This window comes from Eurosta solidaginis, chromosome 2 (assembly GCF_040869045.1).
Source record: "Eurosta solidaginis isolate ZX-2024a chromosome 2, ASM4086904v1, whole genome shotgun sequence".
Taxonomy (NCBI): domain Eukaryota; kingdom Metazoa; phylum Arthropoda; class Insecta; order Diptera; family Tephritidae; genus Eurosta; species Eurosta solidaginis.
In genome coordinates, this window is record NC_090320.1 from 75,877,497 (window position 1) to 75,892,850 (window position 15,354).

Consider the following 15,354-nt stretch of genomic DNA (forward strand, 5'->3'; position numbering starts at 1 on the left):
TTTCCTTTACATTGCACATTCATAAGATAGGTCGTGTCAGCTGACACGTTTTTGGTACGTACGTTCGTGAGTAACTGCCGCATAAGAGCGAATTGAGAGTTTCACAGAGTTGCACTGCCATACCGCCATTTTATACAGGGTAAAAGTGTAACGCTTTTGCGTTGCGAGCAGGCAACAATTTTCACAAAAGAACGAAATACCCCGTAAAGGCGTTGCCTGTTTTTTAGAATAGAACCACAACCCTTGCGCGGCGTACAAAAAGCGTATAGCCAGAAAAGAAAACGCTAATAGACACATATTTCAGTTGCATTTGAGCATAATACGTTTTGAAATTTAGTAGTACAAATTTTATGCGCAGCAATTTCAGAGGTGTATTTAAAGTTTGACGTTTAGCAGTTGTTATGGTCCGCTTGGCAGATTCACATTCTGAACGTTCTACTGACTGGTGGTAGGAGGTATAACATTGTTGTAATCTCTCTTATTTTTTTTGTTTCTTTGCCTACCATATACTCGTATGCACATATTTTATTGATCTCCTTAACTATTGCTTAATGCAAGCAAGAATTAGAGATTTTAATAAAAGGGTGTTCCCGTATGGTATATTCTTATTTTTTTTTTGTTAGCTATTTGATTTTTTTCTTTAAAAATTATATGTAATGATTCCAGAATCTCTTTCATTTGGTTATTTTGGTTGAGTGTAGACCAGAATAAGAAATAATAGAATTTAGAATTTCCAATACAAATCACTAGGTATAAGTAAACTTGGAATTTGTGAAAATAAACTTGTATGAAGAGGAAATGAGTTATGGTGATTTTATTAGTTGGAACAATATTAGGAAAAATGCAGGCCCTCTAAGTTTTCTTTTGTGTTAGTGTGGGTGTTGCCCTTGTAGCACACTAGGAATGAGTTAGGTGTTGCAACTTACTTACGGACGATGATTTAGACTAGACCATTACAGATGGACGAACGTCAGGAAAAGGGAACTCCACTCGGTTATCGGAGTCAAAGTGGAGTTCAAGGTTGTTCGTACCTCATGAACAAGGGGCTGGGATTACTCCACCTGACACAGACGGTCTTCTCCCGCTTGCTTTCGTCTCCTTTTATTTCTCCTTATCTTCTACAGGTCCCTAGGTTTTTCTCACCTAGGCATGATAATTATAATTTTGTTTTTGTGACTGTGGGTCGAGGAAGGTGGCAAGAACCGCGCCTCAACGCCGACGAGCCTCAGCCGGGCTACCACCATGCCTACCCGCCACCCTTCTCGCCCCGGACCAAGCAGTTACATTTCAATGGCGCCCAACGTGGAGCACGAACCCACGACCCGGAGATTAAGAGTCTCATGCTTTACTGACTGAGCTATCCGGGCTCTTAATCTCAGGGTCGTGGGTTCGTGCCCCACGTTGGGCGCCATTGTAATGTCACTGCTTGGTCCGTGGCGAGAAGGGTGGCGGGTAGGCATGGTGGTAGCCCGGCTGAGGCTCGTCGGCGCTGAGGCGCGGATATTGCCACCTTACTCGACCCACAGTCACAAAAACAAAATTATAATTATCATGCCTAGGTGAGAAAAACCTAACGATGTATGAAATATTTTTCTGAATTGAATTTAACATATTTTTTTTCGATTTCCTAATTTTTTATACATACATATTTTTTTTATACACACTTACCCAAAAACACACATACCAATTATTTATTGCACAAACATTTTTATCACACCCAAGTATATATATTTCTTTTTGCACAATTACTTTACTTAGGCCCGGTTTCACCAACTCGACTTAGACTAAAACTTAGTTGTGACTTAAGTTAGTCCAGATTTGCGGCTTAGTTTTCTTTCGGTTTCACCAACTTAGTTACTTAACGAAATTGACATACAACAACCCTATCAGCTGTTTTATACATAGCAGTATTTTTTGCTACTCTTTAATTTCACGCAACCCAATACATTTGAAATATTGTCAGTTACGGCTGTCAGCTGCGTATTGGCAACTTTTGATAAAATTATTATAATAAAAATAATAAATTGTGTATAAATTTGAAGATTTTTCTAATTGCTGTACTTTATGATTCAATGAAAAGAGAAGATGTTCCAAACGCATTATATAAATTGTCAACTTTTGCCTAAAACTGGATTTAAAAAAAGGAAAATATTAAAGGAAACTTTTTTGCGACGGGTATTTACATTGCGGCATGTGTTAGCTGCTTAGGCACATCTAAATGTTGCAAGTATATTACCCTTATACGTTTGTTAACCTGGCGATTTAAGAGGCAATTTAAGGGTCCTCTTGCCATTTATTGGAATTGGAAGATTCAATTCCCAAAACTGAAAAAAAAATAATAAATATGTCGCGCAAATGCACTTTTAGTGCGTTAGAGACCAACAAATTGTTTGAAATTTGTGGTAAATATGCAGGCATAACTGAGGGAAAAAAACAGATTGCATAAATTTAAAGGACAAAGACGCCGCATGGGAGAAGATTGCTGAGGAATTCAGCGCGACAAATGAAATTTTTCGGGAGTGTAAGGAATTAAAAAAGAAATATAAAAACATAAAATTTACGACGAAAAACAAGGCAGCTGATGAGCGTAAGAGCGTTTATGGTACGGGTGGCGGGCCAGCAACAACGCACACCTTCACAGGTCCAGAGGAGAGGATGCTGTCGATATTAAATGAAAAGGAGATGGATAGTATTCCAAATGCTGCCGACTCAGATGCTGTGAAAGAAGATCGTAAGTTGCAGTAAAATTTTAGTTTTTTGTTTGAATAATGATTTACTCTCCCAGGGGCGGAAAACAATGATAATCCCCAGCCCAATTTGGAAACGCCTGCATCCGGTCCTGCCACCTTGAGAAAGAAAATGAGCATACCACTGTGGACGCCTCAAAAACAGTGCGAGAAGAATAATAAGAGGACATCTTGGGAGCATTTGGCTTCCATTAAAAGCAAATGGACGGAAGCTAAATTGGAGGCAGAGGTTTCCCTGGCAAAGAGAAAACAGGAGAGGGTGGAGCTCCAAATGAAAATCATGCGTGAGCGGAACGAGTTAGATTTTCCCCAATGCAAGGAGCGGCAGGCTTTAGAAACGGAAATACTCAACATTCGTTTACAGAAAGTCAAATTGGAAATGCAAAAATTGTATGCCGTATAAACGTGTCTCTGTGTCTTCTTTCTTTATTTGTTAAATACTATTCGATCTATAATCAGCCAAAGGTTATTTATCATCACTACTGCTGTCTTTTAATATTTATTAATTACTTTTCTTTAGTTTTAAGATTTACATCTGCATACATATATCCATACATGTTAAATTCCAATTAGAATTAGCAATTGATGCAATTGGTTTATATTCTGTAATTCATTAAACAATTAGAAATAGTTCAACTAATTCCCATTAGATTTAGTTGAACTAATTCTAATTATTTAATGAATTAGAGAATTTCGCAAATGAAGGTTAATTAGCAATCATTAGCATTACCTAATCATTAGTTAACATCTATGCATAAATATTTAACTATTATCCGTTTTATCTAATTTAATTTCGTTAATCTAATTTATTATTATTATAAATGCAATTTTTGTTGTTATATCGGCCTACTGATTTTTAAGATCGCGGGTTCGAATCGAGCTCAAGGCCTAACAATAATTTTTTTATCATTATTATTGTTATGATAAATTTTTTCTTAATTCAATTAATTGATTATTATAAATGTTCAATTTTTATAGCTCATGCTATTCATAACTAGCACTGTTAAATAATTTGTCAAAATTGTTGTGCTAGGAACAAATTTTCAAATAAATACTTACATACATACAACGTTATAATAAAAAACAAATTTCAACTATTCAAGTTCTATCCCAAAATTAATTGTTAACTATTATTTCTGATTTGTGTAGCAAAAGTCAAACCTCAAATTTTATTTTTTAGCTGGCTCTATCTGTAAGGTAGCAGAGTACCATGGCCAGCAGACCTCCGGATTCGATGTAGCCCACCACTTACTTTCACAAGTAGCCATTCAGGTCAAAAGATCCTCGTAACCGTTGCCATGAGTTTCGCCAAGCTAGGAAGCTGTTTAATAGAGCTGAACCCTTTGTATACCGGTATTTTCGAAACCCGATACCTTTTTGAAAAATGTATAGGTCTTTAACCATGCACATAGAGAGTTCGCGTCACAAATTTCATTATAATCGGTTATAGGGTCTATACAAGGTGCGTCTGAACCAAGAGTCAGTTTGAAAGTGGTAGTGAAAAACCGACAAGACTCTGGTGTGACTCATGAAAATCAAACCCTATTAGATATTGACAGCGAGTCAACACGTACACAGATGACTCGCGAGTCAGACCCATCGTGTATGAACCTAATTAGGTTGTTCTCGAGTTTTACTAGCAGAAAAATGGCATTCAAAATATATAATAGTAGATATACATGGTATGTCAAAATTGTCGTCATGGGAACTATTTTATGCAGTAGGGCGTACCACAGGTTGGTGTTCTAACTACTTATAAGGCTATTGACTGGCCGGTCATTGATTACGCGGCCCGATATGGTCGCCCAACCTCTCTGATATCAACTGGAGGAATTTGCAAGTCTGCCAAAACACTGCCATGAGAACTGCTAACGGATTATAAAGGTTCATTGTATGAACCTCCGAAAAATGGACGTGCGCTTGCTCGTCGCAATGCTCTCCACATAAAAACACCAAACACAGTATTTCAATTTAATTTTCAGTACCTTTATTTATGTTTGGTTTTAGTTTCTTTTTGGTACAGTAAATATTTTATAGTTTACTTTACACTGTATTTGGTTTCATTACTTTGTATTTAAAGAATATTTTATTTTCGCGCACACTTACTTCGTGTTGCTTCCAATGTCCGAATTTTAATAATCATGCAGAGCCGAATTGCTCTGTGTTCAAGTTGTTCCACACCCGTGGAGACAACGGGTGTTGCAGCAACTTGAACACAGGGTGACATTTTATTATTTATTAAGGCTCTGTTACATCATCCTTTTTGGGGAAAAGAAGAATTGACAAAGTGATCAATTTTGTCACATTCTTCTTTGGCCAAAAACTTATAAAAATTGTTGCGAACAAACGAATATGTATTTATATTAGGGTGTTCCTCCCCTTTTTAATTCGTTGGTTCGGAACCATTGTTATTAATAATTGAAAAAAGATTTTATACATCGAATAGTTAAATTTTAGTTACATTTTTATAATTCATTGTAACTTAAATAAAAGGTATAAATATTAATAATATACGTAAATTATGTTGAATGTTTTTTTTTTGTAAATATTTGTGCTTTACATATTCAATTTAAGTTTTACATTTTGTATTACATATTAAGTATGTATTTTTGTGTTACGGACAATTTTATAAAAAAATTTTTTTTTGAATATACAAAATTTGTGCTATTTTCTCTTTTTGCTTTTTGTTGTTTTAACAGTTTTTAAGCCTTCGTGGCTGCTTAAATGCTAGTAAGTAAATTTTGGATTTGTTTTTTAATCAAATTTAAAGTAAACGAATTGGAGGAATGTTAATTTACTTTACTTAGGCGGTTTTTATGTACCACTTTTTCTTTGTTTTTAACTTCATCGAAAATAGTTACGTTAGGTTCGTTAATTTTAGTTATAATAAACGGACCTTGATAAATATTTTCGTGCTTGTGATGTGGTTCATTTTGTAAAAGTACTTTATTTCCGATTTTTACAATTAGAGGTCGTGCCGTTTTATCGTACATATTTTTACTTTGTAATTTATTTTTATTAATTCGGTTTTGTGCCATTTTGTGCGTTTTCTGCAAATGTAAATAAATAAAAAAAAATGTAAATAAACAAAAAGTGTAACCAAAGTTTGACAATAGCCATGGCTGTGTATAACCTATAGCTGAATCGGTTGCGATGAATAGTGGGCACACATAATTTTTAGAAGTGATACGTAGAATTAGTGTAAAGGTGAAACATTAGCGTTTTCTTTTCTGAAAAAAATTGTTGCCTAAGTAAATGGTAAAGCCTTAATAGAGTTACTCCTACCCCAGAAAATTGTCAACACTTATTGTGCATACAAAGAAAATTTCAACTCACCATATTCACTCATATCACAAAGCACACAAGAAGATTGCGCATTGCGCATGTAAACATTAGATCAGCTCTTTTTTATGGGCAATTCTTACGTAGTTTTCCCTTAGCTCTGGTTTTTCTCTCTCTTTCTTTCATTCGCTCAAACAGTCAACTGTGACGTAGATGCGCAGAACGAAGCAATTTTGAACTCATCAATGCGCAACCTGGGTAAGTGATTTGCGTATTCATATTAACAGAGTATATGTGGAACTTAAAGCGGCAATTACCCACCGACGTGTGCCGTACGTACGGACGTTTGTCGTACGAAACACGTTTGACCGAACCCTCAAGCCCGTAGGAATCAATGTGTGCGTCTGTGTACATGTACATAACATATTTGTGTGTATTGTTTACAGATAAGCACTGTTGCCATTGACCATTTTGCATGCATGCTTATGGAAACATCAACTTTTTTCAATTTAATTTTTGATGTTGTAAAAAGCTGGAATTAATATTAAATAAATATAAATAGATTACATATTTATAATCTGCACTTTTACATAATTATTTCGAATTATTTTCACAATTTTTCAAACTTTAATTAGGTGTTTTTGCATAAAACAGCAAACAGTAAAAAAGTAGCGCACAAAAGTTTACTAGGCAACTCTGTCTAGTGAGAGAGCGATCAGCTGACACGTTCTTACGGAAAAAAACAAAATTGTTTTGATTTCTACGTTCCGGGCTACGTACGTACGGACATTGCACGTCGGTGAGTTTTCCTTTACATTGCACATTCATAAGATAGGTCGTGTCAGCTGACACGTTTTTGGTACGTACGTTCGTGAGTAACTGCCGCATAAGAGCGAATTGAGAGTTTCACAGAGTTGCACTGCCATACCGCCATTTTATACAGGGTAAAAGTGTAACGCTTTTGCGTTGCGAGCAGGCAACAACTTTCACAAAAGAACGAAATACCCCGTAAAGGCGTTGCCTGTTTTTTAGAATAGAACCACAACCCTTGCGCGGCGTACAAAAAGCGTATAGCCAGAAAAGAAAACGCTAATAGACACATATTTCAGTTGCATTTGAGCATAATGCGTTTTGAAATTTAGTAGTACAAATTTTATGCGCAGCAATTTCAGAGGTGTATTTAAAGTTTGACGTTTAGCAGTTGTTATGGTCCGCTTGGCAGATTCACGTTCTGAACGTTCTACTGACTGGTGGTAGGAGGTATAACATTGTTGTAATCTCTCTTATTTTTTTTGTTTTTTTGCCTACCATATACTCGTATGCACATATTTTATTGATCTCCTTAACTATTGCTTAATGCAAGCAAGAATTAGAGATTTTAATAAAAGGGTGTTCCCGTATGGTATATTCTTATATTTTTTTTTTTGTTAGCTATTTGATTTTTTTCTTTAAAAATTATATGTAATGATTCCAGAATCTCTTTCATTTGGTTATTTTTGTTGAGTGTAGACCAGAATAAGAAATAATAGAATTTAGAATTTCCAATACAAATCACTAGGTATAAGTAAACTTGGAATTTGTGAAAATAAACTTGTATGAAGAGGAAATGAGTTATGGTGATTTTATTAGTTGGAACAATATTAGGAAAAATGCAGGCCCTCTAAGTTTTCTTTTGTGTTAGTGTGGGTGTTGCCCTTGTAGCACACTAGGAATGAGTTAGGTGTTGCAACTTACTTACGGACGATGATTTAGACTAGACCATTACAGATGGACGAACGTCAGGAAAAGGGAACTCCACTCGGTTATCGGAGTCAAAGTGGAGTTCAAGGTTGTTCGTACCTCATGAACAAGGGGCTGGGATTACCCCACGTGACACAGACGGTCTTCTCCCGCTTGCTTTCGTCTCCTTTTATTTCTCCTTATCTTCTACAGGTCCCTAGGGTTTTCTCACCTAGGCATGATAATTATAATTTTGTTTTTGTGACTGTGGGTCGAGGAAGGTGGCAAGAACCGCGCCTCAACGCCGACGAGCCTCAGCCGGGCTACCACCATGCCTACCCGCCACCCTTCTCGCCCCGGACCAAGCAGTTACATTTCAATGGCGCCCAACGTGGAGCACGAACCCACGACCCGGAGATTAAGAGTCTCATGCTTTACTGACTGAGCTATCCGGGCTCTTAATCTCAGGGTCGTGGGTTCGTGCCCCACGTTGGGCGCCATTGTAATGTCACTGCTTGGTCCGTGGCGAGAAGGGTGGCGGGTAGGCATGGTGGTAGCCCGGCTGAGGCTCGTCGGCGCTGAGGCGCGGATATTGCCACCTTACTCGACCCACAGTCACAAAAACAAAATTATAATTATCATGCCTAGGTGAGAAAAACCTAACGATGTATGAAATATTTTTCTGAATTGAATTTAACATATTTTTTTCGATTTCCTAATTTTTTATACATACATATTTTTTTTATACACACTTACCCAAAAACACACATACCAATTATTTATTGCACAAACATTTTTATCACACCCAAGTATATATATTTCTTTTTGCACAATTACTTTACTTAGGCCCGGTTTCACCAACTCGACTTAGACTAAAACTTAGTTGTGACTTAAGTTAGTCCAGATTTGCGGCTTAGTTTTCTTTCGGTTTCACCAACTTAGTTACTTAACGAAATTGACATACAACAACCCTATCAGCTGTTTTATACATAGCAGTATTTTTTGCTACTCTTTAATTTCACGCAACCCAATACATTTGAAATATTGTCAGTTACGGCTGTCAGCTGCGTATTGGCAACTTTTGATAAAATTATTATAATAAAAATAATAAATTGTGTATAAATTTGAAGATTTTTCTAATTGCTGTACTTTATGATTCAATGAAAAGAGAAGAAGTTCCAAACGCATTATATAAATTGTCAACTTTTGCCTAAAACTGGATTTAAAAAAAAGAAAATATTAAAGGAAACTTTTTTGCGACGGGTATTTACATTGCGGCATGTGTTAGCTGCTTAGGCACATCTAAATGTTGCAAGTATATTACCCTTATACGTTTGTTAACCTGGCGATTTAAGAGGCAATTTAAGGGTCCTCTTGCCATTTATTGGAATTGGAAGATTCAATTCCCAAAAATGAAAAAAAAAAATAATAAATATGTAGCGCAAATGCACTTTTAGTGCGTTAGAGACCAACAAATTGTTTGAAATTTGTGGTAAATATGCAGGCATAACTGAGGGAAAAAAAACAGATTGCATAAATTTAAAGGACAAAGACGCCGCATGGGAGAAGATTGCTGAGGAATTCAGCGCGACAAATGAAATTTTTCGGGAGTGTAAGGAATTAAAAAAGAAATATAAAAACATAAAATTTACGACGAAAAACAAGGCAGCTGATGAGCGTAAGAGCGTTTATGGTACGGGCGGCGGGCCAGCAACAACGCACACCTTCACAGGTCCAGAGGAGAGGATGCTGTCGATATTAAATGAAAAGGAGATGGATAGTATTCCAAATGCTGCCGACTCAGATGCTGTGAAAGAGGATCGTAAGTTGCAGTAAAATTTTAGTTTTTTGTTTGAATAATGATTTACTCTCCCAGGGGTGGAAAACAATGATAATCCCCAGCCCAAATTGGAAACGCCTGCATCCGGTCCTGCCACCTTGAGAAAGAAAATGAGCATACCACTGTGGACGCCTCAAAAACAGTGCGAGAAGAATAATAAGAGGACATCTTGGGAGCATTTGGCTTCCATTAAAAGCAAATGGACGGAAGCTAAATTGGAGGCAGAGGTTTCCCTGGCAAAGAGAAAACAGGAGAGGGTGGAGCTCCAAATGAAAATCATGCGTGAGCGGCACGAGTTAGATTTTCCCCAATGCAAGGAGCGGCAGGCTTTAGAAACGGAAATACTCAACATTCGTTTACAGAAAGTCAAATTGGAAATGCAAAAATTGTATGCCGTATAAACGTGTCTCTGTGTCTTCTTTCTTTATTTCTTAAATACTATTCGATCTATAATCAGCCAAAGGTTATTTATCATCACTACTGCTGTCTTTTAATATTTATTAATTACTTTTCTTTAGTTTTAAGATTTACATCTGCATACATATATCCATACATGTTAAATTCCAATTAGAATTAGCAATTGATGCAATTGGTTTATATTCTGTAATTCATTAAACAATTAGAAATAGTTCAACTAATTCCCATTAGATTTGGTTGAACTAATTCTAATTATTTAATGAATTAGAGAATTTCGCAAATGAAGGTTAATTAGCAATCATTAGCATTACCTAATCATTAGTTAACATCTATGCATAAATATTTAACTATTATCCGTTATATCTAATTTAATTTCGTTAATCTAATTTATTATTATTATAAATGCAATTTTTGTTGTTATATCGGCCTACTGATTTTTAAGATCGCGGGTTCGAATCGAGCTCAAGGCCTAACAATAATTTTTTTATCATTATTATTGTTATGATAAATTTTTTCTTAATTGAATTAATTGATTATTATAAATGTTCAATTTTTATAGCTCATGCTATTCATAACTAGCACTGTTAAATAATTTGTCAAAATTGTTGTGCTAGGAACAAATTTTCAAATAAATACTTACATACATACAACGTTATAATAAAAAACAAATTTCAACTATTCAAGTTCTATCCCAAAATTAATTGTTAACTATTATTTCTGATTTGTGTAGCAAAAGTCAAACCTCAAATTTTATTTTTTAGCTGGCTCTATCTGTAAGGTAGCAGAGTACCATGGCCAGCAGACCTCCGGATTCGATGTAGCCCACCACTTACTTTCACAAGTAGCCATTCAGGTCAAAAGATCCTCGTAACCGTTGCCATGAGTTTCGCCAAGCTAGGAAGCTGTTTAATAGAGCTGAACCCTTTGTATACCGGTATTTTCGAAACCCGATACCTTTTTGAAAAATGTATAGGTCTTTAACCATGCACATAGAGAGTTCGCGTCACAAATTTCATTATAATCGGTTATAGGGTCTATACAAGGTGCGTCTGAACCAAGAGTCAGTTTGAAAGTGGTAGTGAAAAACCGACAAGACTCTGGTGTGACTCATGAAAATCAAACCCTATTAGATATTGACAGCGAGTCAACACGTACACAGATGACTCGCGAGTCAGACCCATCGTGTATGAACCTAATTAGGCTGTTCTCGAGTTTTACTAGCAGAAAAATTGCATTCAAAATATATAATAGTAGATATACATGGTATGTCAAAATTGTCGTCATGGGAACTATTTTATGCAGTAGGGCGTACCACAGGTTGGTGTTCTAACTACTTATAAGGCTATTGACTGGCCGGTCATTGATTACGCGGCCCGATATGGTCGCCCAACCTCTCTGATATCAACTGGAGGAATTTGCAAGTCTGCCAAAACACTGCCATGAGAACTGCTAACGGATTATAAAGGTTCATTGTATGAACCTCCGAAAAATGGACGTGCGCTTGCTCGTCGCAATGCTCTCCACATAAAAACACCAAACACAGTATTTCAATTTAATTTTCAGTACCTTTATTTATGTTTGGTTTTAGTTTCTTTTTGGTACAATAAATATTTTATAGTTTACTTTACACTGTATTTGGTTTCATTACTTTGTATTTAAAGAATATTTTATTTTCGCGCACACTTACTTCGTGTTGCTTCCAATGTCCGAATTTTAATAATCATCCAGAGCCGAATTGCTCTGTGTTCAAGTTGTTCCACACCCGTGGAGACAACGGGTGTTGCAGCAACTTGAACACAGGGTGACATTTTATTATTTATTAAGGCTCTGTTACATCATCCTTTTTGGGGAAAAGAAGAATTGACAAAGTGATCAATTTTGTCACATTCTTCTTTGGCCAAAAACTTATAAAAATTGTTGCGAACAAACGAATATATATTTATATTAGGGTGTTCCTCCCCTTTTTAATTCGTTGGTTCGGAACCATTGTTATTAATAATTGAAAAAAGATTTTATACATCGAATAGTTAAATTTTAGTTACATTTTTATAATTCATTGTAACTTAAATAAAAGGTATAAATATTAATAATATACGTAAATTATGTTGAATGTTTTTTTTTTGTAAATATTTGTGCTTTACATATTCAATTTAAGTTTTACATTTTGTATTACATATTAAGTATGTATTTTTGTGTTACGGACAATTTTATAAAAAAATTTTTTTTTGAATATACAAAATTTGTGCTATTTTCTCTTTTTGCTTTTTGTTGTTTTAACAGTTTTTAAGCCTTCGTGGCTGCTTAAATGCTAGTAAGTAAATTTTGGATTTGTTTTTTAATCAAATTTAAAGTAAACGAATTGGAGGATTGTTAATTTACTTTACTTAGGCGGTTTTTATGTACCACTTTTTCTTTGTTTTTAACTTCATCGAAAATAGTTACGTTAGGTTCGTTAATTTTAGTTATAATAAACGGACCTTGATAAATATTTTCGTGCTTGTGATGTGGTTCATTTTGTAAAAGTACTTTATTTCCGATTTTTACAATTAGAGGTCGTGCCGTTTTATCGTACAGATTTTTACTTTGTAATTTATTTTTATTAATTCGGTTTTGTGCCATTTTGTGCGTTTTCTGCATCCTAAACTTAACTTCTTTGGCATAGTTCTCGACATTATAAATTGGGTCAATTGTTTCTTTTGTCAATTCATTAAGCAAAGTTGCCTTTTTCCCAAAGACTAACTCGTAAGGCGAAAATTGATTGTCGAAAACTGTGCTACTCGTAGTATTGTGTAGGAAGGTAAAGTATTTTAAATAAACATCCCAATCAGAAAAATTGCCTTTTAAATATGCACGTAAGTATTCATTAAAAACTCTATGGTTACGTTCAATCGTGCCAACAGTTTCATGATGGTATGCAATTGAAAAATTATGTTGAATATTTAAAAGCTTTGTTAATTCTTCGAATAATTCATTTTTAAATTCGGTACCTAAATCTGATTTTATAGCATTCATTGTGCCGTATGTTAAAATGAATCCTTCAAAAATTGCTTAAGCGATTGTTTTTGCCGATTTGCCTGGTACAGCGACTATTACCAGGTATTTAGTCATGTCGCAAATCATGGTAAGTGCGAACTTGTTACCATATTTGGACTCAGGTAGGGGTTCTATTGTGTCAATTACTAGTATATCAAATGGTTTACAAGGAGTTGGTGTTAAAACAAGTTTTTCTTTTGTTTTAGGTTTAACTGTGTTTAAAAGACAATCCTTACAATTTTTGATATATTTCGATATATCAGGAGTCATGTTCTTCCAATAAAATTTTGTTCGCAATTTTGCGTAAAGTCTTTTCATTCCGCAATGTCCACCGGAAATGGGATCATTATGGTAAATTTTCATAAGTTTTGATTTTGTATCTTCATCTGTTACTGTCTCCACTGGATCTGTTAGTATAATTTCTAAAGATTTTAAAATTTTATTTCCAATATTTTTGAAATTTGTAATAGTATAATGTTCGAACATAATATCGTTTTTAGGCCATTCAATCTGCTTAATTTTGCCTTTGCCGGCTTCTGATTCAAGCCTCGAAAGTAATTCCTCTAAAGTCATTATTTCGTTAACAAGCTCAAAACTAAGTAACTCGAGTTTCTTATGTTTAATATGCGCAAAAATTCTTAAATTTGTTGTTTTATTATTTTTATCGTACGTAATTGCAGATTTTATTCGTGGGACTTTTTTCGAAAAATTAAATGAAAATTTGTCGTAGACATGTAAAGTAAGTTGTTTTTTATCGTTTTTGTCTGTTTTCCTATGTAAATTTTTGTCATGGCTCTTGTCTGTACTGCCAAAATTTGTTTGTTCGATTCTTTAATCTCATCGATTGTAATACGCGATAGTGCATCAGCACAAACGTTTGATTTACCTTTTATATATACAATAGTAAAGTTATATTCAGATAGTTCCAGTCTTATTCTTGAAAGTTTTGAAGATGGGTCTTTCATGTTGAATAAGTATACTAGAGGTCTATGGTCTGATTTTACAATGAAATGGGTACCATACACATATGGTCGAAATTGCTTGATTGCAAAGTAAATAGCTAAAAGCTCTAATTCTATAATGGGTTTTTTCTGTTCGGCTTTATTAAATGCTTTAGAAGCGAAACAAATTGGTAAATCACTACCTTGTTGTTCTTGACTCAAAATAGCGCCACATCCAGTTGTGGAAGCATCAACTGTAATAATGAATTGTTTAGTAAAATCTGGATATTGAAGTAATTTTGGTGAAAGTAACACTGCTTTCAAAGATAAAAATGCTCTTTCGCACTCAACATCCCATACCAATTCAACTCTTTTCCTGCTTAATCGATTTAGAGGCGCTGCCAGAGACGCAAAATTTGGTATAAACCGTCTGTAATAATTTGCAAACGCGACAAATCGTCCTACCGCGTCTTTGTCAGTCGGTTTTGTATACTTTTTAATTGCACTTATCTTAGAGTCTTCTGGCAACAAACCTTTGGCTGGACATTTATGACCTAAAAATGTAACTTCTGGTCGTAAAAAGTTGCATTTATTTGGGTTAAGTTTGAGATTGAAAGATCTACAAGTATCGAAGACTTTTGAAAGATTTTTGATGTGGTGTGCTTCACTACACCCTATGACGATAATATCGTCGACGTACAAAAATGTGACATTGGGTGGTATACCCGAAAAAGCTATTGTCATCATTCGTGAGAACGAATTTGGTGCTATATTTAAGCCAAATGGAAGCACTTTCCATCTAAATGCGCCACGGTCAGTGCTGAAAGACGTAATGTCACGAGAGTCAGGATGCAAGGGGATTTGATGAAATCCTGAAAAAAGATCTAATGTGGAAAAATACTTTGCTCTACCCAGATTGTCTAAAATATCGTCAACTCTAGCTAGTGGGAATTTATCAGCAATGAGTTTTTTGTTTACCGCGCGAAAATCTACGCACATACGATATGCTTTTTGACCATTAGAATCTTTCTTTGGGGCTACAATCAAAGGACTATTGTAATTCGAATAACTGGGTTCAATCAAATCATTGTCTAATAACTTATTTACTTGGCGATTTATTTCTTCGCGTCGAGAGTATGGCAATCTATAATTTTTAACATATACCGGATCGTTGTCTGTCAATCTTAGTTTTTGCTCGTAAAAGTTATTTAAAGTCATTTTGTCCGTGTCAAGAGCGAAAATGTCGGCATAATCTATGCAAAGGTCAATTAATTTACTATGAGAATGTTGAGGTATTTGATTTTTTAAAATCGAAATTAGTTTTTTCGTACGTTTGTCTTCTGTTTCTGTCTTGTTAATTGCATAAACATTATAG